Source organism: Phasianus colchicus, chromosome 11 (genome assembly GCF_987193195.1).
Source record: "Phasianus colchicus chromosome 11, bPhaCol1.hap1.1, whole genome shotgun sequence".
In the NCBI taxonomy this organism is placed as follows: Eukaryota; Metazoa; Chordata; class Aves; order Galliformes; family Phasianidae; genus Phasianus; species Phasianus colchicus.
This window is the reverse complement of record NC_143446.1, coordinates 15,769,177-15,796,400: the sequence shown is the minus strand read 5'-3', so window position 1 is coordinate 15,796,400 and position 27,224 is coordinate 15,769,177. Positions and strand designations below refer to the sequence as shown.

The following is a 27,224-nucleotide window of genomic DNA, read 5'->3' as shown; positions in this document are numbered from 1 at the left end:
TCTTTTTTCTTCGTGAAGACTCCATCTATGCTCTCCTCATACTTGATTTATACCAGCTGCAAATGGACTACAGTTTCAATAGTATCAGGCTGGGCAGAGCAACTGAGCCTGCTCCAGAGCCCTAACAAGGCAGAGCCAGCGAGTCAGGATAGCAGAAGAGCAAACGTTAACCAGCTAATTAATAGAAGCAAATTTCACCCTTGCAAACTTTTCCGAAGGTTCAATACCTCTTCCATTATCCTGCAGACATCCGCTTGCTTTTATTAAAGGTGAGCTTTGTTGAATCATTAACTACTGCTTAAAATGTTATGTTTTAGTATGGACTTCCCTAATATTTAGCACTGCACAAACACATGACCCCGATAAGGTTCATTATTTTGTTGCTTGGGAAAAGTCTAGGAGTGAATCAGGCAAAAAAAAAAAGGGGGGGTGGGGGGGAAATCTATCTAATTTATGTCAGGAGATCACAAACTTTAAATGTCAAAAGCGTCTGTTATAACCTGAATGTTCTTTGAGTAAGCCTGCTCAAAGGCTGCTCTGCAACAGTGGCCACTGAGAAATAACAGAGCTGGGAGTCTTAACTTTAAAAAAAAAAAAAGAAAGAAAAAAAAAAATGAAGAAAAAAAGGCACGTTTTCTACACTTTGAACTTGAGGAACTGAAGTCTGAACATTATAGTAGTACAGACAATAATCAAAAAGCAAAGGTCTTTGTTAAGGTAAATTAATATTGTTCTAGTTACTTTATTTTAATCAAACTACTCTAACAAGGAATTTGGCTTGTATCTTCTAAGTTAAAAACCCAATATGCAGTATAAAATTTCAACAAATTCCTTAAATAATATTAGCTGAGCCAAATGATGCCATGACTATGAAAAAAGCATAGTACACAAGCAGCAGAAAATGAAGTGCAGGTGGGTACCACAAGTAAACAGGTCAAGGTACAAATATATCATTCCAGATATTCTAAACATGATCTAAATATTCATCAAAATATTATTCTGTATTTTACAGTTCATTCACCTGCAAACTTCAGTAGCCACATGATAGCAGGCATGGATTGAATTAGCAAGCCCATCTATTCTAGCCTGGTATTCATCTTTATATGAATTTCCTCTTTCTCTGGGTTTCCCAGGCTGTGCAGAAGAGATAATGATAATTATCTTCCTTTTTATGATGCTTTGAGATCTGTAATGAAAAAGTGCTCTGCCAGTGCTTAGATAAGGCGATGGTGTAGGAAACTTTCTCACTGAGTCTATTTTTCCTTTTACGTAGTGTCAATCTATGTTAGGTGCCCTTTTGAACATTGTCATCGTTTCTACAACAAACTCGTGTTTCTTTTAAATGACCTCAGGTCTCTTAAGATCTGTGTCTTTTCATTCAATCCCTCTGTGTGTCCCATTTGCACAGGTGACCAGTGGGCATGTTTCTGTGCTGTCACACCATCCCTGGCTGTCACCTTCAACTGATCAGGCTCATTGTGATGGGTCTCTTCATGCACTTGCTTGAGGGCAAGCCTTACATTTTGAAAAGTATCACATCTGTGATAATGACCCAAGTTGTGGCGTCAGACAGGGAAATGCATTGGTTTTGTGATTCAGATTTAGTTCTTCAGTAGCTGAAAGGCAAACTCTTGCAGGGCAGGAACCAGACAGTTTTTAAAGTAAACCAGTTCTGACAATATACTCTTTTTATGCCAGGTAAATATCCCCCAGATTTGCTGGATTTTGTGTGCAGCCTTCCCATGTTTGGATAGGTCTGAAATGGAGTAAAACTGGCTCCCATTGGAGCTCTCCAGTCTAGACTACATTGTGTTCTTGGCACACGTAATAACTATTTTCACTGCATCTTTGTCAGCTTGTTCTTCCAGGAAACGCATTCTATTTCCCATTAAGTCCTTTTTGCATAAAGTAATTCTTACATCAAGTAGTCTGCCAAGATTTATTTATCCTTGACTGACCTTTGCTGGGTTAGTCTGGCTACTGCCTTGTCTATCAGCTCCGTTACCCACAGCCTGGTGCTGTTACTGAGGGCAGTGCTTTCCAGGAAACACAGACATAGCTCTGCAAGCAGCCACTTCACTCATCTAATATCCTGATGAGATCTATGCGGTGTCAAAACCTTCATGATTGATCTTAAATGAGAAGCTGCTCACATATTTCTGTCCCCAGTGCAATGCTCCAGCTCTGAAGGCTGGATTTCCAGCCTCCTCTGAATTGGAACAGGCCTGCAGCAGAGCCAAAATGCTTTGCTCAGGGGCTGTGCAAGATCTGTGGCAATCCATGTCATCTCAATCCAGTCTTTTGGAAGTGCATGCCAAATCTAAAAGTACTGCTGTTTTGATGATTTAACTGGAATCCTGGTTGCTCTAAATGAAGACTTACAGATATTAGCTTTCCAAAGAGCACTGCTAAGTTTGTAGCCCTGCAGGATCTAAGAGGTCATTTTGACTAGCACGTTGTATCACACAACTTTGTGAATTTTATCCAGCTCAGGTACTGAACCTGTTACTGTCATTACTGTAACCTTTAACATTTGCTAAATAGTACAAAGAATTAATGTTTTAGGCTACCAATAGGCAGTACCACAGTACGTGCTTGGTTTTGAAATGATAACAATACAAAGACATGTAAAAGAATGTAAATTGCATCACTGCTGAGAATCAGGAAAGCAACTTGAAGATTCCTTGTCTTTGATCTGCCTTGTTGTGTATTACTATATTTCTGAAATGACAGAAAAGATGACATTTCAAGGCACCAAAATGTCTGAACTATGTAGGAATTGTCACCTTGAATCAATTCTGGTTTCATATACTGTGTCTTCACAGGCATTATTTCTTCCAAATCAATTCCATCTCTAAACTAATTGTTTAAAAACCATGACTTCATTCCCATGTTAAGGGAATATCTGTGGCTCTCCCAGTTAAAATAAAAATATTTGCAATAGAGCACACAATGATACTGATAGTAGTAAAAGTTTCTACATGCAGGTCTTCTGCTTTTGTGCATGCATAAAGTAGCTTTCTAAAGTCTGAAGTGCCTATGTTAGAAAAACACAGGGTACCTACTTTAGCAAGAAAACCAGACATCATTTATAATTCATGTGAGTATATTGAAGCTTTCCACAGCCATCCAAGAAAGACATTTTCAAATCTATGGAGTGCAATAAGCCAGTATTCTGTGTAGTAACTTCTATATATCTCATATAGATTTTACACAGGAGATCATTTCTATACTGAGATCTTCTCTTGTACAATGTGATACATTCAGAACCATCACTTTCTCTGCATATCTATCAGTGCTAATTTGTCAGTTTGTACTCTGTGTTATTCTCATAAAGGCTTTAGGGACATGGATTTGTTAAACAGATTGAAGATAGAGTTAAATAGAATGCAGGAGTTATCAGAAGCAAGAGCAACTATTATCTCAATATTACAACTATAGTTTTATTCATATCCAATATAGAATCCAAAGAGAAATGAATTATAGCTCTGGTCAATTCCCACTGTACTGATGGCCTGATGCAAAATTGCAGCATATAACTCAGCTATTTCCTACAACTACACAGAATTTAAAAGCTCAACAAGCCAGCAGCTGATCTAAGGGAAGTTCATTATTGTTCAACCACAAACAATTCAGTCCTACTCAAACACAGGCATAGATTGTATTTTCCAGCATGAGAAATTTGAACTATGACAGCCTGCAAGGCATCTAACATATCCAAGACGCCTTTAGAACACAAAAGCAATTCCATTTTCAGCTCATTTTATTAATTCTCCAAAACAGTCTTAAATAATCCTCTGAAAGTAGAGGGTTGACGTTAGCCTTAATGTGTAAAATCAAGTTTTACACTTTCATCAAAACTCCTGGAGAACTTGATTTCTAATAAAATTTTCCTCCATCTCCACACCTGGTGATAGTATTTAGCACAGAGCAGGAAAGGCTACGTGCTGTATAATGCATCACAAATGACTTTATTGGCTGTTGTGCACTTGATTAATTTGCAAAGCAGTTTATTTCAGATATTGAATCTGGTTGTTCTAAAAGATGATTAAAATTAAACAGAAGAAATAGAAGCAAGCATCCATTGTTACCTAGAAATTGTGGATACAAAAGAGGCAGGCACTTAGGATCCAAGGAGGTGATATTAATGTTCAACATCTTAAAAACAGCAGCATATCAAATTATTGATGGAAAGCATTTGACGACTGTCTTTAAGAGGCAGGGACTGTCTAGACGTGATCAGATATCAAAGTCCACGAGTTTTGTGATTTGATCCTTGTGTTTCCCTTTTGCCAAGGTAAAGAGGCGCCTGTCAGTGTTTGTCAGGCTTCAGACACAATGATTACAACAATAAGAATAACTGCTCTCTGTAGTACTATCATCCTCTGAATAACTTTGTCAGAAGAACTCTGTTGCAGTTTGTTTACTCGTTTGTTCTGTGGTTTGTTTGGTTTTTATCTCTGATGGCAGGTAATGTCTGTGTATTGTGACTCTGTTGCAGTTCCCATTAGACAGGGATTTAAATACAGACCCCAAACCAATCTTGAACCACAATGGAGACACTAAGTGGCAGCACCTGTAGAAGCCAATTTATAAAATATTCCAGATCAGCTAAGTTATGCCTTTTTTAATTATTATTATTTATTTGGCATAATGGATAAAATCCGACTTAACTCTTCATATGCACCAGAGAATTTCTCCCAGCTTCTCACCTCAAGGTTGCCAAACAAAATGCAGGCATGATGATTATAAAAATAACTCCTCTTTTTAACAGCAGCCTCCGATAATAGATTTCCAAGTAATACTCTATAAATTTAGCATATGCAAAAGGCAATTTTAGGAAGCATTGTGTGCTACTTTTATAATTATAATTCACTATATCTGTCAGTGTTGCTTTTCCCCAAACTCCATAGTTGTCCTTTTGTCAACAGAAAATGGCAATACTTTCCTCCAAAAGAAAATTCAGAGCCAGATCAACGTTGAAGTATGTAGAAAGCACAAGATAGATGAAGCTACAATGAAGGCATTTGGTTTGTTTTTTTCCTTTGTAACAGATTGACCTTAGCAAGGTCTGTACACGCAATGTGCCATCTATAAGCACAAATTCCCAACTTGGCATTAGTGTTTGATTTGATTTAGACAATGATGCTGATGTCATCTGGATGAATGCCTATGAGAAAAATAGGATAAGACAGCTACTTAATGGCAGATTAAGTGATTCAATGTGGAACGTCGCAACTGTAGTCTAAAGAAATAGAACGTGTTCTGATTCCTGAAACTGTCAACACTGTATTATGTCCATAATTTTATATTGTCATCTCCAAGCTTTCAAATGCCTCTTAAGCAAAGCCATCACATGATCCTGCGTTATGACATTTAAGCCTCTGGGTAAGAATACCAAGCCTGCACCAAGTCATGCTGTCTCATACCCTGATGTTAAATCACGTGAAGATATTTTCAAAGGCATTAAAACCACGCTGTGCCCAGCTACTACTAATTATCTTTGGGAGCTGGAATTCTAACTCCACCTCTATGAAGACTGGTCTTCCTACTCATGAAGGAATTTGAATACCACAAAATACTGTTTCCTGTTATCAAGAGTCCTTTAGACAACTGGTCAGTAGTTACTGCTTGTGGCAGCCAGTACAATTTTCCAGTAGAAGCTCAGAAAATTAATACAAATAGGCTTTGCAAATCTCACCTATAAAAGGTGTTTCCCATTTCTCAGCTTAAGGAAACTTTGGGGGTTAACTAGGGAGTTTGCGTTTTGCTTTGCAGAACCAGTACCCTGCTGTGTTGAGCATTAGATGCACACACATTAGGAAAACATACTTGCCCTTACGAAGTTAACTATACAGATTGATCAGAAAACATCCTATTATCCCATTTCAGAGCAAGGAAATCAAAGGCATTGCGTGAAAATTGCAGCAGAAGCAGGAAGTAAATTCACTTCTAAATATACACGAGTCATCTTTCTTTTGCATGAAGTCAGTGAGGGAAAGATAAGAAAAAGCTGTGAAAACCACAAATATTTAGGCAACTGGACAGGATGGAGGATAACCAGCAAGCACCTTGTAAGCTTCACATTCAGTTAAAATGTAACTGCTCTGAGGTCTGCACATCCTGAAACTCATGGCACAATCCTGAGTCCCGTTGCTCAATATCTGAAATACAATGTTGTCACTGCTCCTGCACTGCTTGTGTGCTATTCTCAAACCTTCACAGTTGCCATTTCCCTTAAGGATGCACCCTCCAGGATTTAGGTGCTTAAAGGTGCAATGGGCCGTATCTGATGTGTAGCAGTAGTGAATCCCCACATCACCTCTACTCACTGCAGGACAGCCTGACTCACATAGAAGATAGGTACCAAATATGTTCCAGCCCTCACTGAAACTTAAGAGATTGAAGCAACAAACCACCTGAGTGATGGGAAGGGTCAGGAACTCAAACTGACTCTAGTCCCAGGTAACATCCCAGCCACATGGAGTACAGCACCAAAGGCCTTGACCCACTCCTCTCCTCCCACCTTGCCAAATAACTCTCACAACATTAACTGTGCACCCACGGGCTCTCTAACAGCACCCAAACCACTGGGGGATGAAGGACAAACTTGAAAATCTTGGTGTGTTCGTACATTTTTAAAAACTTTTATCCGCACATCCAAAGTCCCAAATGATCCTGAATTCTGCAGCTCAAAATGCAGTGCTTTTTAACTAGCCTATATGTAGCTGGGATTCCTACTTAGTCAAAGGTCAACCATGTCAGTGCATGATCCACATCTTCCTTTCTAACTGCATACCTTCAATTCACTGCAGACTTCTGATACGTCCTGAACTTCTGATCTGTATTATGAATAATGACAGGTAAGCAGATAGCATTGCCAGGCTGCCCTACATCCATCTCCATGCAGTGAACTTCTGCTTGTCAGTAGAAACACTGAACACTTTTGTTTCTGAAGAAGCCTTCATCTATTAACCTCTTCTTAATGAGAAAAGCATGCCCAAAACCAAGTGGGAGGGTTTATCATGCAAAGTTTGCAACACAAAGACAAAGGAGTCATTAATTTCAAAGTTATTTTTTAGCATTGCACACAATTGACCACAGATGTCAATTGCTAGGAAGAAGGGCCACAGGATACTTCATGAAATCACAACTGCTGCTCAGGGGCACTTATATTTGAGTCTTTCTGACAACATCTACAACACTCTAATTGAACTGCCTGGACATAGAGGAATTGCTTCTTGCTACTGCAAAATAGCTAGCAGAATTACAAAAATGGCGTTCCAGAAAAATGTAGTGTATTTCCAAGCTTTTGAAATGTCACACTCCTGGGCACCAATTTATCTGAGTTACATTGCAACATTACAAATAGCCAGCAAGTCCTACAGGGCCATTTTTCACAATAAAAATACTTCCCTAACTGCTATTTTACTTCAGTAATGATTGTATAGATCTGTTTATTATGCATTTATATTTTCCCCTAAATAATACCTTACTGTTGGCAACGTATTGAGGCAGAGGAAAGTGTGTAATATTAATGGGGCCAACCGCTTGTTTCAATGTAAAAATATTTCTCTTTTTGTAAAAAAGAGAGGAAAAAAATAATAAAAACTTTTAAAAAATCCATAAAGAAAACAATCCTTCAGCTATTTTTCTCATTTAATATTACTTCTACTTGTATCAATTGTCTTCAGGACAATGGCCATTATGATCACAGTGAAAAGATTGCATTGATTGCAGAATGCCAGGAAAGGTATATTAAAGGTCAATAAAGAGAAGTGGTACCTCTCTCTGCTGGAGCTATGATTCAGCCTCTTGAGATTACTTAAGAAATTTCCATTGTTTTCTCTTGTATGTAAGAGCACAGATAAGTTGCCACTTTTATGAAAGCACAGCCAAAAATACAGGAAACTCAACTTCTGAATGCTTTAATGCATCTATGTTATACAGCACCAGCATTAGCACAGAAGCCTCTGTTTTTGGAGGCTTCCTTCATTAGCCTGAAGATAGCTGTTCTTGTTAATGCACGTACTATACTTGGCCAAGTTAGCTGGCTCCCAGGGCTTAAGCTAGGATTCCTAGCTCCAAAACACGTGGTGTACTGCTAGAGCAAAAGCACGGTGCTAGTGCTTTGTCTCCTCTTTCCTCTCCTGGGAGGGAACAGCATGCCTCACCAAATACACTGATCTGAGTTTGACCATGGAATATATGTCCCTTCTAGTACCAGAAACTGCAGCAGTGAATTTACTCACTGCTAACCAAGGGCAATACAGAACCGTGTGGTGCTAAGGAACGTGGTTTTGTGAGAAAACAGTAGTAGTAAGTGAATGGTTGGACTAGATGATCTTGTAGGTCTTATCCAACCTTGGTGATTCTGTGATTTACACCCATACATCTAGAGCATTGTTTCCTCATGCACCTGTCTTGGAGTTACTAAGTAACAGTTATTAATAGTAAATTAACATGCAATTGGCAACAGCTAACTAATTCATACTCTATGCAAATTGCTTGCATGTGAAGGTCAGGACTTGATTTCAATGGAACCTACATGATTCCGAGTGCATCCTTTCAAGTATGCGCACACTGTACATGCATTCATACTCTCCTAATGTCAGGAATTAGAGGGGTAGTGACTGAACCTAATACACAATGGATATATAAGAATGGATTTAAAGTCATTTTCTCCTCGGTACACACTGAAACAATAAACTAATTCCTAATTCCTCATTCTTCTTTAGGAAGTTCCAAGCCAATGAAGAAATGGGATAAAATTAGCCTATTGTTTTCTTCTGACACACAGAAAGACTGTTTTCATCCCAGCTCATCTCAGTGTAAGCATCTACCAGAGATGCTTGTGTTATAAGTACAGTAAACCTACATCCCAAGAAAGAAGTCCTGTATCTCCAGAAGGTGGCTTAGACAATATTTGATCGAATCATACCTGAAGTTAGTCTCTCTCCACTGTCTACAAAAGTAGCCTCTTAAATGCCACTTATAATTAAAGAGTATGGGTACCCACTATGTCTATGAGCGAAAGTTTCTCTGACAAATGAAGGTTTGGGAAATCACTTCATTCTGGCTCCAAATGCCAGTAACTTCCTAACAGAAGGAGCTGTTAAAGGAATAGCTCTACCACTTGAAAATAATGGTTGTTTTAACAAAGAATTAATTGCTGCCAGCTTGCTTGGCAGTGAGAGCAATTGAAAATAGCTGGTGTCTCTTATATAACAGCAAATTGAAATGTTTTAGGACTCTTTAGCTTCAACCTCTGATGTCATGCAGAGGTGAGAAGAGACTACAGATAAGTATTTTTTACACTGCAATAAAAAAGTTTAAGTACTAATAACTACTGTTCGTTCTGTTGGCAGGATTTTAATACAGCACCCTTTGTCTTCAATTTTTAGAAGTGTGATACTACAATCTGGAGAAAACATTTATTCTTTATACAGACATAAAGCAATTCTGTGCATATATTCTAAACATATGCCTCAGCACAGACTACTATGCTGGCTGTGCGTGTCTATAAAGTGGACTCTAAAATAAACTCTGGGAAGCTTCCAGACTAATTAGCAAATAAAACACATGGAAAATAGTTCAGGCCATGGTTTTGTATGTGAATAACATCCTTGTTACAGTTTACATTTATTTTTACTTTTAAAATGTACTTCAGGAATTGTTTGAGAAATTACAACTGTTGCTATAGGGAAACAATGGACTCAAGAAGAGCCTTGGGATAATCAAAAAGACAGAACATGGTTATTTTAAAATGAAAAGTGTATGCGAGTCCCACCATTTAGAGACAGGCTATCAGAAGTTATTAGTTTTCTCACATTTCTTTCTAATTTTCTGTATTTCTTTGATCTCAATGAGTTATTGCCCTCTCTGTTTTGCAAAGAGGAAACATAACCATGCAACATAAAGGACACAGGCACAAATCAGGATTCAGTGAGGAACGTAGAAATGAAGAGATGCTGACCCACAGTCAGTCCCACGGCTTTGAGCTTCAGAGCAGAATGCTCAGATTACTCAGAGGGATGCAGAGGTTGAGATTCAGCAGGTGCCAGCCTATTCACACTGAGGAAGCTGACATTTGGGACATTTAACATGCCTTGTTTTTAGTGCCTGCTCATCTCCAGGGACAAAGGCACTTCCTGCAGCAGCTGTACCGTGACTTTGCTCAAGTTATCATTTCTCTCACAGGAAAAAGTTTGAGTGACTATGTGCTGCTGAAGAAACCCAAAAGGAATTGCTTACGGTTTCCTGCCCTTTTCTCTAAGTTTTACTATGTCTACCAAGAGACTGTATGCTTTACCTATCATTTGATGGGAAAGACATATTTGTTTTATTAAACAGTGAATAATTAAAAAGCAATATGCAGGAATGTAATAAAAACTGTGTAACTAGTCAATTTTTTTGTCAATGGCAATTCTAGTTTCTAGAAAGTACACAATAAAAGTTTGTTTTCATTATCTATAAAATGGTTTGCATGTTATAAAAATAATTCCATATGGCTTTGGGTCAGCTGATAAATATCCATATAAAGAGTTCATTGGAAGGTGATCTAGCTTAGGCACTGAACTGAGAAGTGTTATTCAGGGAAGATAAATTATAGTTTACTTCTTCAGGTCTCTAGCACATTGTGCAGAAATGAGTTTGGTTCCTTTGAGAATATCTGTCATATTCAAGCAGGGAAGAATACCTTAATAGGATGTGCCCATTTCATAATGCATACAAGCGAGATGTCTCCAGAGAAAGGAGAGGAACTGTCTAATGTTTAAAAGTTTGAGAACAAGTTTTGATAGGAAAGTCAGAAATCAATTACAGAAACTAATCCACTCAATGAATTATTAGTGTTTGTTAGTAAAGCATCACTGGTGAGCCATAATTTCATTAACTATAATACTACACACGCTACACTCCACCCTAGTCTTCATTTTTTCTAGCAAGAATAGCAGTCAGGCTTTTTTAAAAAAGCCTGACATGAGTCAATGACTGGCAACTAACCAAATCAAAGGAAACAAAAACACTAATCCTAAGGATTTTACTTCCAAAGGGATTTAAACCCAAATGGTACCTATCAGTTGCAGTGCTTGACAGGAGCACGTACAAGAATAGCAAAAGCAGCCTACAGATTGAAGTGAGATACCTCCGAGCAGACCTCAAAAATGCCTGAAAACATTTCCAAAAGGATTTGTTTACGCCAAGAAAAACAGCCTCCTTTCCAAATGTTGCTCAAGGTGCCAAGCATGATACCAGCTCCCAGAGACAAGGCCCAAAGCCAGACACAAGCAGCTCCTGTGTGAACTGGAAATGAGCTGAAAAGTCCAGCCTGGTTTACAGAGCTCAGGCTGAGATCGTTAATCTCAACCTTCCAACTGTCTGAGTCAGTATGAAATCAGGCTCCTTGCCCCAGACCCCTCCAGAGTTTGCTTTGACTGAATGAACTTCTTATTCTGAGCAGAAACCAGGGGGTGATTTGACATGCAAACAACACAACTCTGCAGCAGCAAGCACATGAAAGATAATAGGCATAGCAATGTAAAGTAAGCATCAGAGTTTGTTTTGCATTTTGAGCAAGGACAAAGCTACTGAAAGCAGCATTCCAACAGAGTGCATCTGACACAGAGGGAGATGAGGATAGAAACACTCCATGATGCCTTCTCCAACTATACAGTACCAAAAGAAATGTCTGATTGTGTAGAGCAGTGGCAAAGCACAACATCTCTCTATTTCAGCCTTCTGTATACCCTATAGAAATATAGACTGAGCTCCAGAAAATTGCTCACATCCTCCCCCAGCAACCCCCTGCCTCACTGACTGCAGTTGCATCATCCCTTGCAAAGACTTTGTACTGCCTCCAGTCATAATAAGGGAGGAAACAAATTATTACTTCCCCAGCACATCAGCAGAAGAAGCACCGCTGGTTTCTCTGCAGGTGCTGCATATCTGCACTTCCATTAAAAGTTACAGTGGAAATCTCACCCTGCTGAAGTCATCAGGAGTTTGGTATGCATTTCATCCCCTGCAAATGACTGTTACACCTCTTGAAAACACTGGCTAATATCTCAGCATCCCCAGGCAAGTAGAGCCAAGAACTTCTAGTTAGAAGATTATCTCACAGATTAGGAGGCTTTAGTTACCAAAAAAAAAAGTTACTTCAGTAGGGACTGTTCAGTAAAGAACACTCTGTATAACATGAACAAAAGCTCCTCTCTCCATACCAGGGACTACTTTCATACAGTTACACACAAAATATCTTCAGATGACCCGCAAAAGCTCAGAGGCAAAGTGCTCAGTGGTGAGCACACAGTTGGGCACAGCCCTGGCTCACAGTGCACATTTGTCCAGCTGCATGCTGGCTATGGGCACATCTCCAGAGAGGCTGCACAAGGTTGCACAACCTTCATCTGCAAGACCTCCTCCTCTCTGGGCTTCTCTCAAAGGTCTCCAGCTCTGCTAGTCCATGTGTTACCTTATCCCAGGTGTTCTGGATACACCAGACATATTAATACACTGGGAAACAGTGACATTTTGATGGAACATTCTCATCCACAAGCATGTAAGCATTTAAAAGAAAATGCAGCAGTGATTTGACATCTTTAAGTTAAAATTAGTTAATTTTATGGTGTTACCTTCTGGCTGATGCTCATGACAATTTAGAGTTTGCAGTTACAGCCCATTATAAAAGGGAAGGGCTGGAAGACTGCGTTAACAGCCTATTTAGGATATAAAGCATCATGCAGTACACAGATTTAAATTCAGGTGCAGTATGAGGTCAGCCTTGAGTTGTATGTATAATATGTTTGTCAGGCACCCCATGTGTAAAACTGACAGCTCTAACCTAGTTGCCACAGGCTGTTTTATACAGTTGGGAATATTATGTCTTTTTGGCTTCGGTGATGTACACTTGAAAAGAAAATTGTTTTGAGGAAACTTGGAAAACCAGAGTCTATTGCAGTAATGAAATACAACATATACTTTCTAGCTAAAAAGGTTACTTGGAATTAATTAACATAGTCCATGCCACAGTTAAATGCAATACCAACACATTAACAACAACAACAACAGAATAACGAAGCTCACAATTCAGATCTCCTTTCGTACAAATTTGTCACATGTGAAGCTTGTCTTTGCTCTGCTACATCACAAACGTGAGCTGAATGCTTTGAGCACTCCAGTCTCTGCTCAATGCATGACTGAGAGCAGAGCAGGGAGCCAACAATGCTCACAGCTCACTGCCTCCTGCAGCACTTGAACCACATTTTCTGCAGGATCCTGAAGTGCACACTGTGCCATGATTAAGGGATTAATTTTCCCTTGATAACTTTAAGACACAAGTTGTTTTCCCCTTCACACCATCATCTTGCGGAGCTGGCAAGCTGTGGTCTTACTGACTCCTAGCTCAACATTCAGCAAGATTTGTTTTGTCCTTGTTTTATACTCAGCTGTAGCAGTGACTGGGTGGTTCTGTCCCTGAGTGAAACACAAGCAGTTTGAGGCAGGGCAATGCTATAGTCCAAATAATTTGAATTTAAATACCAGCCCACTCCTCACCTACAGCAATCCTGCCCTTCAGAAAGAAAGGGGTAACAGAACAGGTAGCTCAGAAGAGTATGCCAATGAAGAAACTGAATCATACATTAGCAGTGGAGTTTGCCAAAGCCATATAATGAACCTGAGGTAACAATTTTCTCATCTATGACCTCAACAGAAAACCTGATCTCCTGTAGTACATGCAGCCAGCAGGCCAAATAGGAGAAAGAATACTGAGCAACAACTGCAGAAATGACAAAACCACAGGTTCTGAAGGACTCACCAGTGAGTCAGTGCTGTGATACGTCCCTCCATTATGCCCTACAGCTTTCTTCCAGAGTACAACTACGCTGTTCCCCACCATTTCTCTCTCACTTTCTCAGAAGAAATGGCTGATGATTTATCAGCCCATTGCATACTGATATAAAACTTCAGCTCTTCTTAGAATGGTCTGAAGATACCAATGCTTTTTTTTTTTTATTAGCACACCTGGGAGTCAGTTTCTCAGATGGTGCAAAACACTCAGTAATATCAAATAGAAACATGCCAATTTGCATTACCTATGGATTTTACAGCTGTATTTCTTGTATAAATGTTCTCAGTATCTTTCAGTCACCTCCCTAAAAGGTGCAGTTCAGACTGAATATTTATCATCCTTCTATATTTCTTATCTTCACTTTAAATTGGAATGGAACATAACAAGCTGTCTGCAGAGTAATCAATTGCTATAGTAAACATTACTTTAGCATACAATACAGTACTTATCTCTGTTCTCTTTAATTAAATCTGTAGCGTATGCTGTCATTTGTCTATGCAGAATAAGTGTTCTCAACAGTCAGAAAGTTAACTCCAGTAATTAAATCTTTGGTTTTAGAACAAAGTAGGCAACAGGTTAAATTAGCCTGATTTTCTTCAGATGGTTTTCTTATTTCCCATATGGCTGCAGAACAGCCATCTTTGCCCATCAACACCTCTGATGTACAGTCTGTGTTACTGATCTGAACAAGCAGAATTCAGCACTCACCTGTAATGATGGAAAAAATGTCTATAATATATAAGAAAGGCCATCTTTATGGGCTGTATTTATCTTCTCATGATGAAGAATATTCTAAATCTAATGTTTTACTGAATACATGAATTTTTAAGCTGGGAGGATCACACACAGGCACTACGATACAAAACACTTTGTACCATTAGTCAAGGGCAGAAGTATGAACAAGCTACTCAAAATAGAGGTGAGAGTGATGATTTCAAACATTCAAATGAGCAAATATTTACATTTGAATTGCTAATATGCACAGACACATAAAATAAGTATAAGTACGAAATGTAAGGGTCATATGTTTAGCTGGTGCAAATCATTAAAGGTCCTTCTACATCAGAGAAAACAGGCTTATGTCAGCAAAATGTCTCATCCTATGATCTGAAGAGAGAGGCGGTGTGCTGCTGTCTGGGCAATGGCTTTAAGAAAAGCACAACCAAAGCCAAGACTTCTTACCACTGAGAAAGCTCTTGCAAAGGAATTTTAACTAAAGAGTCTGGGTATTAAATCTAAGAACTACTTAGGAGTAGGATGTCCAGACAGAAATACATAACAACTTTCTTCAGTTAAGCCATACTGCCCCAGTTCAGAGAAGCCGCCCAAATGATGCAACAGCCCAGGAGCTGCATTGAAGCCAATGAAAAATGAATGACACATTTAACTCATGATCATACAGTTTTAGGACCTCATTCTGCTCCCAGATACATTAAGGCCATGGCTCACTATCGCACATGAAGCACAGTTTGTTTTTAAGGTCATGGGCAGTTGGACTTGATCTTTAGAGGTCCCCTCCAACCCCTACCATTCTCTGATTCTGTAATTTATTGATTCAAGTGCTGTGCTACACCCCAAATAATCCAACTTCAAACAATTGGAAGCAGTAACAAGTACATCAGTGGCTGGAAAACATTGCCTGAATTTCTGTCAATGCACTTTACGGGTATGACATTTTCCTCTTGTGTAACATTTATAACAGTGTAGTCACTCCACAGAGTTAGTGCATGTTCTTGAGAGAGAGATGTGGGAAATGTGTTGTGTTCTGCAGTAGGGCCCATGGGCACTGATATAATTTCCCTGCATCACAACAAGGCATTTGTAATATCACAGCAGAACCTATGACTGAGCTGGAGTTGCACAGACATCACAACACTGGTACAATGCTGTCATTTCAATTTTTCATGCTTTTTTCCCTGAGGAAAGTCTCATCTCCCAAGTCTAATAGTATCAGCTAATAACCGTTAACAGTTGCAACAATGGAAAAGTGTACTGAAAGAAGGAATGAACTGCACTGATGAAACCAAAGTTCATGTTCTTGGTCCAACCCCAAGTTGGGGGAGTGGTACAAGGACGTAAAAGGCTCTTCTGATAAGCTACCTGAAGGAAAATCAGGAAGCCATGCTATTTGTTCTTCATAGTGAAGTCACTTAAAAAAAAATATCAGCATCACTCAAATAATTAGGGTTATGAAACCAAAATGAGCAAAAGAGCAAAAACGTCTTCAGTTTAAATATTCACATCCTCATTGAATTGACATTTGGAAGTGCATTTTTTGGTTTAAATTAAAATACTTCCTACAGAGAACAGCTGCTTTCCTTACATAGATAATTAAAACAATTGAACCATCAAAAATAAAAGTTCTGACAGGAAATTTTCATTTTTCTTGGACATATATAGATACAGCATGATTGAGAATGGGCCCTAATGAATTTGCTGGGATATTACAAAAATGAATAGCAAAGTCACATAGCACATCAAGAGTCTCTGCACGTCTGTTTTCCATATCAAATTCTACTGGTACTTTTATTTGTGCAAACTCATTATCTGTTCCTCGAGTTGTGCTCATGAGAAAAAGATTCCATAATTGATCATTACAAGAGACAATACAACAGAACCTCCTTGGAAAAGTTTAATGTATTTCAAGACGTCTTTCACTAAGCATCTCTTTGACCTGCCTTCTCTTTTTCACCCTGTATTAAGAAATTCTAAAGGAGAAAGAACAAGATCAGACCCACGGAAAGCACACAAATGAAGGAGCTCGTAGAAGGCAGTGCCACCTATGCATACCAAATTGCATTTCCAAGCAATCTGCTTAGCCAGTAATGCAACATAGGGGGGAATACAACCTTATACTATCTTTCCTTCAAGGACCTCACTGTCCTATAAAAGCATAATTTTATTAAACCTCATAACACCTGTAAGAGGCAGGGAAGAGATCTGGGACTACTTTACCTGTCTTTGATCAGGAGCCACAGCAGCTGTTTAAAAGTAGATTGCAGCATTATACATCTGAGAAGGAAAAGGGAAAGAATTAATATGCCCAATGGAATACTTGAGAGAATTTAATTCAGACTGATCCTGCATTCTTACACAAACTATTCCAAAAGCTTTATAATTCATAGGTACTTAGGGGTCTCTGTTTTATATACCATCAGTTCCTCTGGAAGGCACTGCTGACCATACCATTGTGGCACAGCTTCTCTTCCAGCTCACAGACAGGCACTGCTCATCCTAAAATCAATTAGGCCTTCCTATGGAAGTGGGTGTACTGCATCTGCCTGTTTTGTCAGTTATCTTTCTTTGCGAGTTGCAGACAGATTCCTGCATCAGCTACAACAATTCCTCACAGCACAAAAACCTCAAGTGTCAAACAATGGAAATAATGACCAATATCTGCACGCTCAGACTACCCCTTAATTATTCTCCAAATAAACTTCACCAGGATTAACTTCAGCAGTTAAGGTTTCACAATAATCAAGAAAAATATGTAAACAAAATTAGACATGTGAATGTCTAGACTACCTTCATACTATCCATTCCTTGCTGCATAAGATGAAAAATTATGATTTCTTTCATAAAGGTAAACTAACGCACACAAAAAAATATGTTTGCCAGCTGCTGAAATTATTCTCCAATGATGCTAAATAATATTCATTGTCATTTTTACTTAGTATATTAAAATAATAAATTTGGAGATGAAATCTACATAATGCAAAAGGAAATATGTTTATTTTTCTAATAACTTCTATGTTTTTTAATCAGTTCAATGTGAATTCAATATAGCCAATCTTCTCTTGCTACTGCCTTCGTTATTGAAATCAATTCTTCAAAAGGGAAGGGAATAAAAAAACAAAAGAGAATGTAAATGTCTGAGTTACAATCAATGGAAATAATTCCACAATCCACTCCCACTCCCGAGAACCAAAGCACCGCCTTCAGACCTGTGCAAAGGTAGAAGTTGTCTCCCCAAAAAAAGCACTCAGAGAAGTGGTTTGGATACTGGTAGGTGCAATTCAGACTGGTCAGTTAGGTAATTTGCCTGGCTGCTTAAAGCACTTCTAATGACTTCTTTGTTCCCCACAGCATTCTCATAAATAAATGAGAAATTCTTTCCTAAGTTCATAAACAAGACAATATAAAACTTCTCCCTCCTATTTGTTACTAAGATACTATAAACCAGTGCCAGACACTGTGTAGAAGAGACCAAGAGCTTTCATAACTTCCTACTGTTGGAAGAGATGGTCAATTGCTCATGATTTGTTATGACTATGAGGCAAAACAATTTTCAGTGACTAAAGAGCAACACCACCACTCAACTAACTACTGGAGTCAGTGTAACAGCTGTTGAATCACATGAGCCCTAAGCCAAGTTCATATTCCATCACTTAAATGGAGATTTGAGAAGGGTAGAGAGGAATTATAGCCAAACAGTTTTTTGGCATTTTATTTTTTGACCAGAACATCTCCAGAAGAAGTTTGCTTGCTCATCTTTTTCTCAATGTCTGTACGCCAATAGCTTTTGATAGTTTACATCAGTTGATCCTATGCTCTTTCTACTAGGGAAAGGACATTAGCTCTTGTAAGCAGGAAAATATGTCTGTTCTTCATAATAATTAAACAAAAGTACCAAAAGGATTAGATGCATCACACTGCAACATTTGTGTCCAGATATGAGTATCAGGGGAGCAAGGTGCATTCATCAGAAAGGATCTGGATGGCACTGGAGCATTAAGATATTAGGTGTAAGCCCATGTACTCTGCTTATTTAGCTAATTGAGGACATGACATAGCAGAATAATATTATTTGCCTTGTTTTTTCCTTTTCCTCCTCCTCTTATTTCTTGTATTATCTCAGAATGTTTGCATACACAAAATATAGCTCTGGCAGCATAAATCTCACAAATGTCAGTTCTGAAACAAGAACAGAATTAGCACCACTATCTCTACCCAAACAAGGATTCCCTCCAGCACGAGGTGTACTCTCACGGTGTCAATCTGGCCACTTAAGTTCATTCTATACGAACTGAACTTAATGGACTGGAAAATCTATATTCAGTATAAGCAATTCTTATTCAAACCTAGAAGGCAAAAATTATTTCTCCCTTTTTGAAGCCATCATCAAAATTCATATGAGGTTTTTTTTTTTTTTGCAAATTTGCTATAGCATGTAATGCTTCTTTTCCTGTATGATGCCACTTGAAGGATTATAAAGAATTTCTGAAAAATAACATAAAAATATTATAAACAAAACCACTTCTGCTTACTTTCTAGAACGCCATTACTGTCCAGAAAGGGCATTTAGGAACTTCTTGAACTTTTCTTCATGGAGTCCTGAATTTATTCCGTTTTCTTCAGATCTATTAGTAAGACAAGAGTTAGCCTGCCAGACGTTTATCTACAGTTTGCTACTTGAAAGCATCTGAAGCCTAGAGCGAAAGTCTTGAATCAAACAGTCTTGGCTGAAGTAATTTGGCTAGGGAACAAGCCATTCACCTGGGGAGAGCTTTCCTGATAATAATGGAAAAGATCAAGCCACCAGAGACCTGATCACCTAGCAGAAACATGCAAAGTACAGTGAAGACGGGAAGAAACTTCCAGGCAGCGAATGCACCGTCTCAAACATTCAGCTGGCACAATATTTAGGTGCTATTTTCAATATGCTTTGGCAGATAGGCAGACACTAACCACTGCAAGGTGGAGTGGAACACATTTTAAAAGGATTTTTTAAAAAAGCAGAAATACAAGAGATTATTCTGTGTAAGGTTCAAGTGATTAGCACTGACACTTTCCTAAAATGCTGAAGTATTTAATAAAAGTAGCATCCCTGAGTGATTTTGCCTTCACAGTCCCAGTTTACTGATTATTGTTCAATTTCTCTCATGCATTGCAGGCATTTTTGACATCTGTAGCATGCAAAAAGTCAGTCGGCACTTGAAGGCATCCTCACCTCTGAGAGGTTTTCTGAGAAAAAACAACCTCTCCCCTCATACAGAAGTGTGTTTTGACTGGAGTATGAATGGAGTGAGATGATTTCAGCAGAATGGGTGTCTTTTAGAGGTAGACTCTTACATCTTTTACGCTGTGTTCTTAATTTCTTTTGTGATAGCAGAAGCCTGAGTCTATTTATTCAATTACCATGTGCCAGAGCCTACAGGCTTTGCATACTTCTGCCTAACTAAAATAACTCGCTCTACTGCTGAAATCTAATTGAAAGAGTTCTGTGCAGTCCCATTATGAATTATTCTGTGTTATGCTCAGAAGGCTAGAGATTGTGAAACTAGTTATAATGGCAAAGCTGGCATCAGATTTCATTAGCTTGCACTGTAATTGCTTTACATATGATTGGCCTGATACTACTACTACTGCTCAGAGAATACCCACTGTCTTTGTGTCAGAGCTGTCACTTCTACTTTGGGAAGTTATGACTGTGATCCTGCACATTGTTCTTCTATCCAGACTACAATGAGCAGTACTACAGTATCTGGCTGACAAAAGTATCCCAACCAGGCAACATAGGACAAAGGACCACATGTATGCCTAATAGGAAAAATGCTTCCACCGGTCTACCCTAGCCTAGTAATGGCCTGCTCCATTTTGGACTGCTCTTAATCATTACAGTCCTTCCATTTCTTTGGAAAGGCTAGGTATGATGTGGTTAGGATGAGCGGGGGCCATTTTTCCTAGGAGAAACAGCACCATTCTAAGATGCATCAGTTGTTTGGGAAAAGCAAGGCTAGTCCATCTTTATAACACCTTGAATGTCTCCAGGAATGGAGCATCCACCACCCCTCTGGGCAGCCTGTTCCCATGTTTCACTTCCCCTACCATAAAAAAATTTCTTATATCCAATATAATTCTGCCTTCTGAGTTTGAAACCATTTTCCCTTGTCCTGTCACAACGGATCCCTCTAAAAAGTCTGTTCCCTTTTTCTAATAGCCCCCATTTCCTTGCTTTGACTACAATAATTATATTTCATAATCCATTCACCCTTTTTAGCTCAAGGAAAGAAATCAGAATTCACAAGGATTTCTGCAGGCAATCTCAAATTATAGCTGGAAGGCACATTATTCTATTAGTTTCTTAATACTGCTCTCCAATTCTGTGTAATATTTACAGCCATCTTTTCCCACTTTTAAATTCACTGAGCTTCTGCAGCCGGTATATCACAAAAAAGAACATATCAAGCATATCAAGAAAAATTGTGAACTTTAGTCCTCTCCTTGCTTCCATACTTAAGGAGATCACAGTGCTCCTTCTTCTGGAGCTTCAGATGATGTGCACGAGTGCCGCTGACTGATCTAAAGCTGACACGCTCCTGGGGATCGAGACCATACCACCAGTACAAAGAATTACAGCAAGAATCACTATCGAACCCCTCCTAGAAGATCAACCCAAATCCTCCCAAACTAATTGGATAAAAAGTGTGATTGTTCAAAATATATTGCATTCTGCATGAGCTCTCCATCTCCTTTCCACAATTTTCTTTGAAAGTATACATGAAGGTATAAAGTCACTGGCATCTTTAATGGGTTGTCACTTGATTTCCTCTGTCTATTGAATGCTTAGGCATTATTTTGGTGTAGTAAACGTACAATGGTTTCACTAAGAAAAAAAAGGTAAATCATGAATGCTTTTTAGGCAACAGCTATCAAACAGTTTGTCATAAACCAGCTATCTGAGAACATAGGTTGCTTACAATACATACTCCACAGAAATGTTATGTAGCTGTGATATTAGCACATCTTACTACATTATTTACCATTGTTTCTCTTGTACGCTAACTTTATTGGTATCTTCTACCTCCTCCTCCTACCTCCTACATTTTATTTGATGCTATGTATTTGTGGAATACTATAATTTATATGATTTTCCATCTATCCTAGGATTGTTCAGCTTTTTTTCCACCATGCTTTACTATGGATTTTTATGATAGTAAATTCTTCTGGAAGACAAAAAAAAAAAGAGTTGGTCAGTCTGCCTCAACTTGCTAAAAAAATTCATCTAATGAGGTATAAATTGCTGATTTAAGGAAGGTGGCATAATTATATAAATGACAATACAGCATTTTCAATGAAGACCACCAGGATTGAGAAAAAAATAAGTTTTCAAGGTACCAACACCACCCTATCAACTGATGGCAATGCCTGGCAAAGAAGTGCAGTATCACCTGGGAAAGAACAACGTGCCTGAATCCAGAAAGATATCTTTCTGCATAGCAAGGCACTGATGGCAACATCATTAACTATGCTAAATCCAGAATCTAGCAGAACATTGATCTGCAGGATCTGCAAGTGCTCTTAAGACAGTTGGCCATCTAGATAACGTAGTAAACTACAAAATATGTTCATTACTTCTTAGCACGCATTGTTATTGAATATATCCACATCCCACAACTTGCTTCTTACAGAGCTTTTTTATTGTGGGAGTAATATAACCAGTGAACAAAATAAAGGTACTCCATCTTCTCTGTCACTCACATGCAGTAAGATTTGCTCTAAGAGAACAGTTCTAGTCTCCATCCCCATTGTTAAGATTCAGACTCTCTTCCAGGTTTATGCATCTGATAAAAAGCCTCTTTATCAGGAATGTGATCTGAATTTATAAATCCTAGAAACGTGCTCAGAAAAGTTCACACCATTCAACTAAAAACATTAAACAGAGCACAAAGGGAGAATAATCCTTTCAGGATACAACGATTTCTATGCTTCCTTTGGAAAGACCAACAATAGACCACAATCTCAAGGGAAACTGTAAATTCTCCAGGGAACAGAAAAGATGCTGAAAACTTTAGAGATTAATATTTGAATTAGAGGGTTTTAACAAATTAAATATTCACAATAGTTCTAGTTGATTTAGGTCTTTGCATTGTAACTGTGTTAGACTCTAGTACAGAGATAAACAAGCAATAAACTGGAGACCTCTGGACCTAAATATATCAGCTATTTCTTCTCAAGTTTAATGACCAACCCCGTAGCTAAAAGCAGTAACAGCATATCATCTGTGGATTGGGACCTGAGAGAATAAGGAAACGGTACTGACTACTGGCCAATAAACACTTAATCACATCTATCCATCTCTCTTAGGGTTTTATACTGCTGTCCATCACTGTACTATCTGAGCACCTTCATGTAAAATCAATAATAATAGTGAATTCTCCAGAGGACGTCACAGAAATTCCAGCATATCTTCTCCTTCTGGAAGAAACTTTGTGTTTGCATAGCCATATAGTCATGCTCTTTGATTTTAACGAGATTATTCTTATGAGCTATATTAAGGAAACTTCCTGTAATGATACAAACATTAAACTCTCTCTCCAAATGTTGCTGCCAACAAGGAACAGGTTCAGATACTATCACCTTCCCTTAAAACTTAAAAACGCACCCAGAATATAACTCTAGAAACCTTGAAAAAGCTAAAACACTTTCTCTGAATTCCTCAATTAATTCTTTCATACCAATGAAGGCGAAATGGAATTCAGCACTGATTTGCACCACATGCTTAGCAGTGTTTCTACAAAACGTTAGTATTACAGTAGTTTTGTTGCACCGATGCAGAGATTTACACTGCATCTTTTGGTACATTCTTTCACTTACTTTGAACTTTTGATGAACAAATGATTTCATAGTTTGCCCATCAGCCGCACCCTCTTCATCATTTATTATCAAAAAAAAGGGTAGAGACAGATGTAAAAATGCTTTCAAGAGCTGCCTCATTTCATAGAGGACATAATTTACTGTCTCTTCCATTTACATCCTTTGTCAGTGTTAATCCTGTATCATCATATCTAAATGATGCTACCATCATCTACAGTCAGATCAATGTCTACACTCCATTTCTCAGCACACTCAATGCATCACATCAGTTAAGAACATACGTATTTACACATACTCAGTCTAATTTATTATCTATTGAGATACTGAGGTTCCAATATGGTAACCCTTAATGAGATTATATTTAAATACAATTCTGATTTTCAACAAATATAACATTATTTCATTTTTTTTTTTTTTTTAAAGTCCCCAGATGTTAATGATTCTCTAGAAGAAAACAAAAATCAATCAAGATGCCTGTCAGGAAAAGGGTGGGCAAGTAAATACACCAATGAAATATGTACATACTTCTCCTACTCTTTGCTGTAATCTCTCAATGAGCTGAAAAGAGCTCCTCCCCTAAGCTTCAGAGCTGTCAGTTTCATACCTGTATTTTGTGAACACACAAATAGATATCTCAGAAGCATAATTGAAAGCTCTGTTAACAGCTGAAAAATTTCATGAGACAAGGTTTTGTCTCTTGCTATTGCCACATAAGAGGAGCAGGTTAATATGACCATTGTTACATAAAAAACACCTTCCTGAGCCTGGGTTGAAGAGGACCATAATGATCATCTAGATTCAACATACACAGACACTCCTCAGCTGTTATCCTATCTGTTTCTCCTACTGAAGTCACCAGTTACTGGAGAAAAAAACAAAAGCTTGAGATTCCTCCCATTTCAGTGAAGGCAAAGGTAGATGGGATTTACACACAGGCAGCCTACAAAGGTAACACAGATGCAAAGCAGCTGTCTGAGCATCTCTCCTTCCTGGGGCTGGTCAGTTAAGATACCAGCAGATAGGAGCAGTCCTCCTTGTACTGTTGCAGTGAAGCAGAAGGAAGCCTTTCTTTAGCATTCAGTTCATTCATTACAATTCTGCTACTTAGTAACTGGATGGGAACTGAGTTTTTAAACCTTACAATCTTAGTTTTAAGGCATGGTTTCTCCAATCAAATACTTAATAGGTCTGTACTACAAGTATTCTCTGGATACTTGCAAGGGGATCCGGCAATCATTTTAGTTTCCAAGGTGCAGAAGAATGCTTGACGGAGGAATCTTTAGTGGGTTTGCCTCTTAAAATGGCCTCTAACATATAACAGTACTTCAATAACTGAAATGGGTTGCCCAGAGAACTGGCAGAGTCCCCATTCCTGAGGGAATTTAGGAGAAAGGTGGACACGGGTCAGTGATGTGACTTGGTAGGTCAAGTTGATGATCTTGAAGATCTTTTTCAATGCAGATGATTTTATGATTGTGCAATTCCTCACCCTGCTTTTGCCTCCTTTTGGGGGCAAATGGCACCTTGAAGACTCCTCCTTTCATGCAAGGATCTCTAGCCTTCCTTTCTCCTAACTCCAAAATTAGAGTTACATATGCTCCTGTTTGTATGTTTCTTCTTTTCCTTGCTAATCAACAAACTTCTTATCAGAAAATTTTTGATAAATTTTTAAAGTTACAAAATCGCAGAAGGAATAACAGAAAAACAGTAAAAACATTACAGCATATCCTCTTATCCCCCAGCACCCAACCTTACAATCTCTGTAATTAGAAAGCATTTGCATTGCTTTTTGTTTTTCTAGAATAATTCAACTTTAAGCAGAGAACATATCTGGAAATATTTTTATGTTCTAAACATAGAACTAAAAAGTTTAATGGAAGTTAAGCTGCACTCTTTCCTATAGCATTCCCTACTGTGAAGGTTACTGTTTTTAAAGGTCTGTTTATACCGCACCATCTGTTAGACTTCTTTAAACTCACTTTATCCTTTATTGTGTGCTGTAATTAATGAGATTTTCTGTATTATTATCATGGTAGCTGATGTTTTCCTTTATAAATGAGAAGCAAAAGCTCCCTGTCGAAAAATTCAGCTTACTTCTACAAACGAGGGGAATTTCCTTGAGCCAGGACCTTTTTGTTTAGGCGTCATTGTGGTATCTGACAGAAGCCTTAGCAATAGTGCAGACCACTTGCCTAGAGACACCACAAGAATTAAGTTATAGATGAGCTGGATTCAGTTAGTATAGCAACCTCATCCATAAAGGAGAGTTGTCATATACGACTACTGCATTGTTTGGCAGATAACAAAGGGAATGAGACAAAATAAATCAACATCAAACCTCCCTGGAAGCCTTTGCTTCATCCACGTTAAATGGCTTTGAAATACATCACAGAGATAAGGTCATGCTTCTAAACGCCTTTTTGACTAGGATGACAGTAGCTGCGTGCTCTTGTCCCCTCTTTTTTATTTTTCAAGTTGCAAACCATCTTATCTTCCTGGGATACAACTGAGTGTTTATAACTACACGAGCATTCTTTATAAGAACAGAAATTGAATACCAAGTGTGAACACTGGTTCAGTTTCGCATAGCTAAGGGAGGAAAAGTGTCACATGATTAAACTATCTCTGCTTTTCACTTCATCAATAAGAACACTAAACTAAAAGAGAGGACTCTTTTCCTTGAATTTGACTCTGACTTCATCTCTTTTCTTTAACTTTCATCTGTTGTAAGTACCCTTCACTCTGCTATAAGTAGGAGACTTCTGAACTTGCCATTTAGCCTTGGCTAAGGCCTAGAACATAATCAACAGTTTTAAATGACCTCTGATAGTTGCCTTTCAAGAACTTAACAGCCTACCTTCAAAAACACATTTCTCCATCTGCCCATCAAGAAAAATGACCTCTGATAGTCTACACTCACAGTTCACTGAGGGCTGATTTTCCCATTTGGGTGGGGTTTTATGGAGCTGATTCTCATTCTCACAGCCCTTTGGGGCCCTTAAACACTACTTACTGTTACACAAGTTCAGTTTGAAATCACTGGACTTCATTAACAACATATGTATGCAATTAGCCCTCACTTTGCTAGTAATAGCTAAAAAATTAGGTGTACTGAAACTTACTCATAATTTTAAATAACACGAGAAGAAAATGGAGGGATTACAGAAAAATATCACAGGCCTTCTTATGTCACAAAAAACAGCAGAAGATAGATTTTTTTCTCCTACATCATTATAAAAAAATCTTGTCAATAAAGGACCGCATTATATATAAACGTACACACAAAAGCACACACATAAAAATACATATACAGTGCTTTACATAGTGCCAGAAATATTTGGCTTACAGCTTCCACTGGCCTGAAAAGAGTAAGAGGCTTCACCAGGATACAGCGATATAGAGAAGGTGCATTGCTACTACTTTGACCTATGCTCCTAATATAAGACAGCTTGAGCCCAGCTGTCCCTTATATTGAGATGTGAGAGTTGCATAAAGACTCACTGCTGTTTTCCAGAAACTCTGGACAAGAGACAAATCTTTTGCCAAGCCTTTTCTTTGCCTGTATATTGACTAAAGCTTGTATTTATATGCTGTATCACAAGATTATACTAAGCATTAAAGGTGACTGATTAATTTATAACAGTTATTGCTAGATAAATTATTCTCTTCACAGAGCACTGAAGTATTTCTCAAATTCCTCAGTTACTTGTTGTTCTTAAGTAATGAACTGAGTGTTTTCAGTTTCACAGAATGAGAATAGCTGTGTTTTCAGTTTGAA

General features: G+C 38.3%; 1 long non-coding RNA gene across 3 annotated transcripts in view; it reads right to left on the bottom strand.

Moving 5' to 3' along the window:
• Positions 1-27,224, bottom strand: part of LOC149916456 (uncharacterized) — a 62,880-nt gene that overhangs the window by 35,332 nt on the left and 324 nt on the right. For 2 of the 3 annotated variants that reach the window (XR_016469928.1, XR_016469927.1), the window contains exons 2-3: positions 19,117-19,209; positions 16,805-16,861 (exon numbers count right to left, since the gene is read on the bottom strand). This is a non-coding gene — a long non-coding RNA (uncharacterized LOC149916456). The remainder of the gene's footprint in view (positions 1-16,804; positions 16,862-19,116; positions 19,210-27,224) is intronic. The other variant, XR_016469930.1, reaches the window with a different exon arrangement.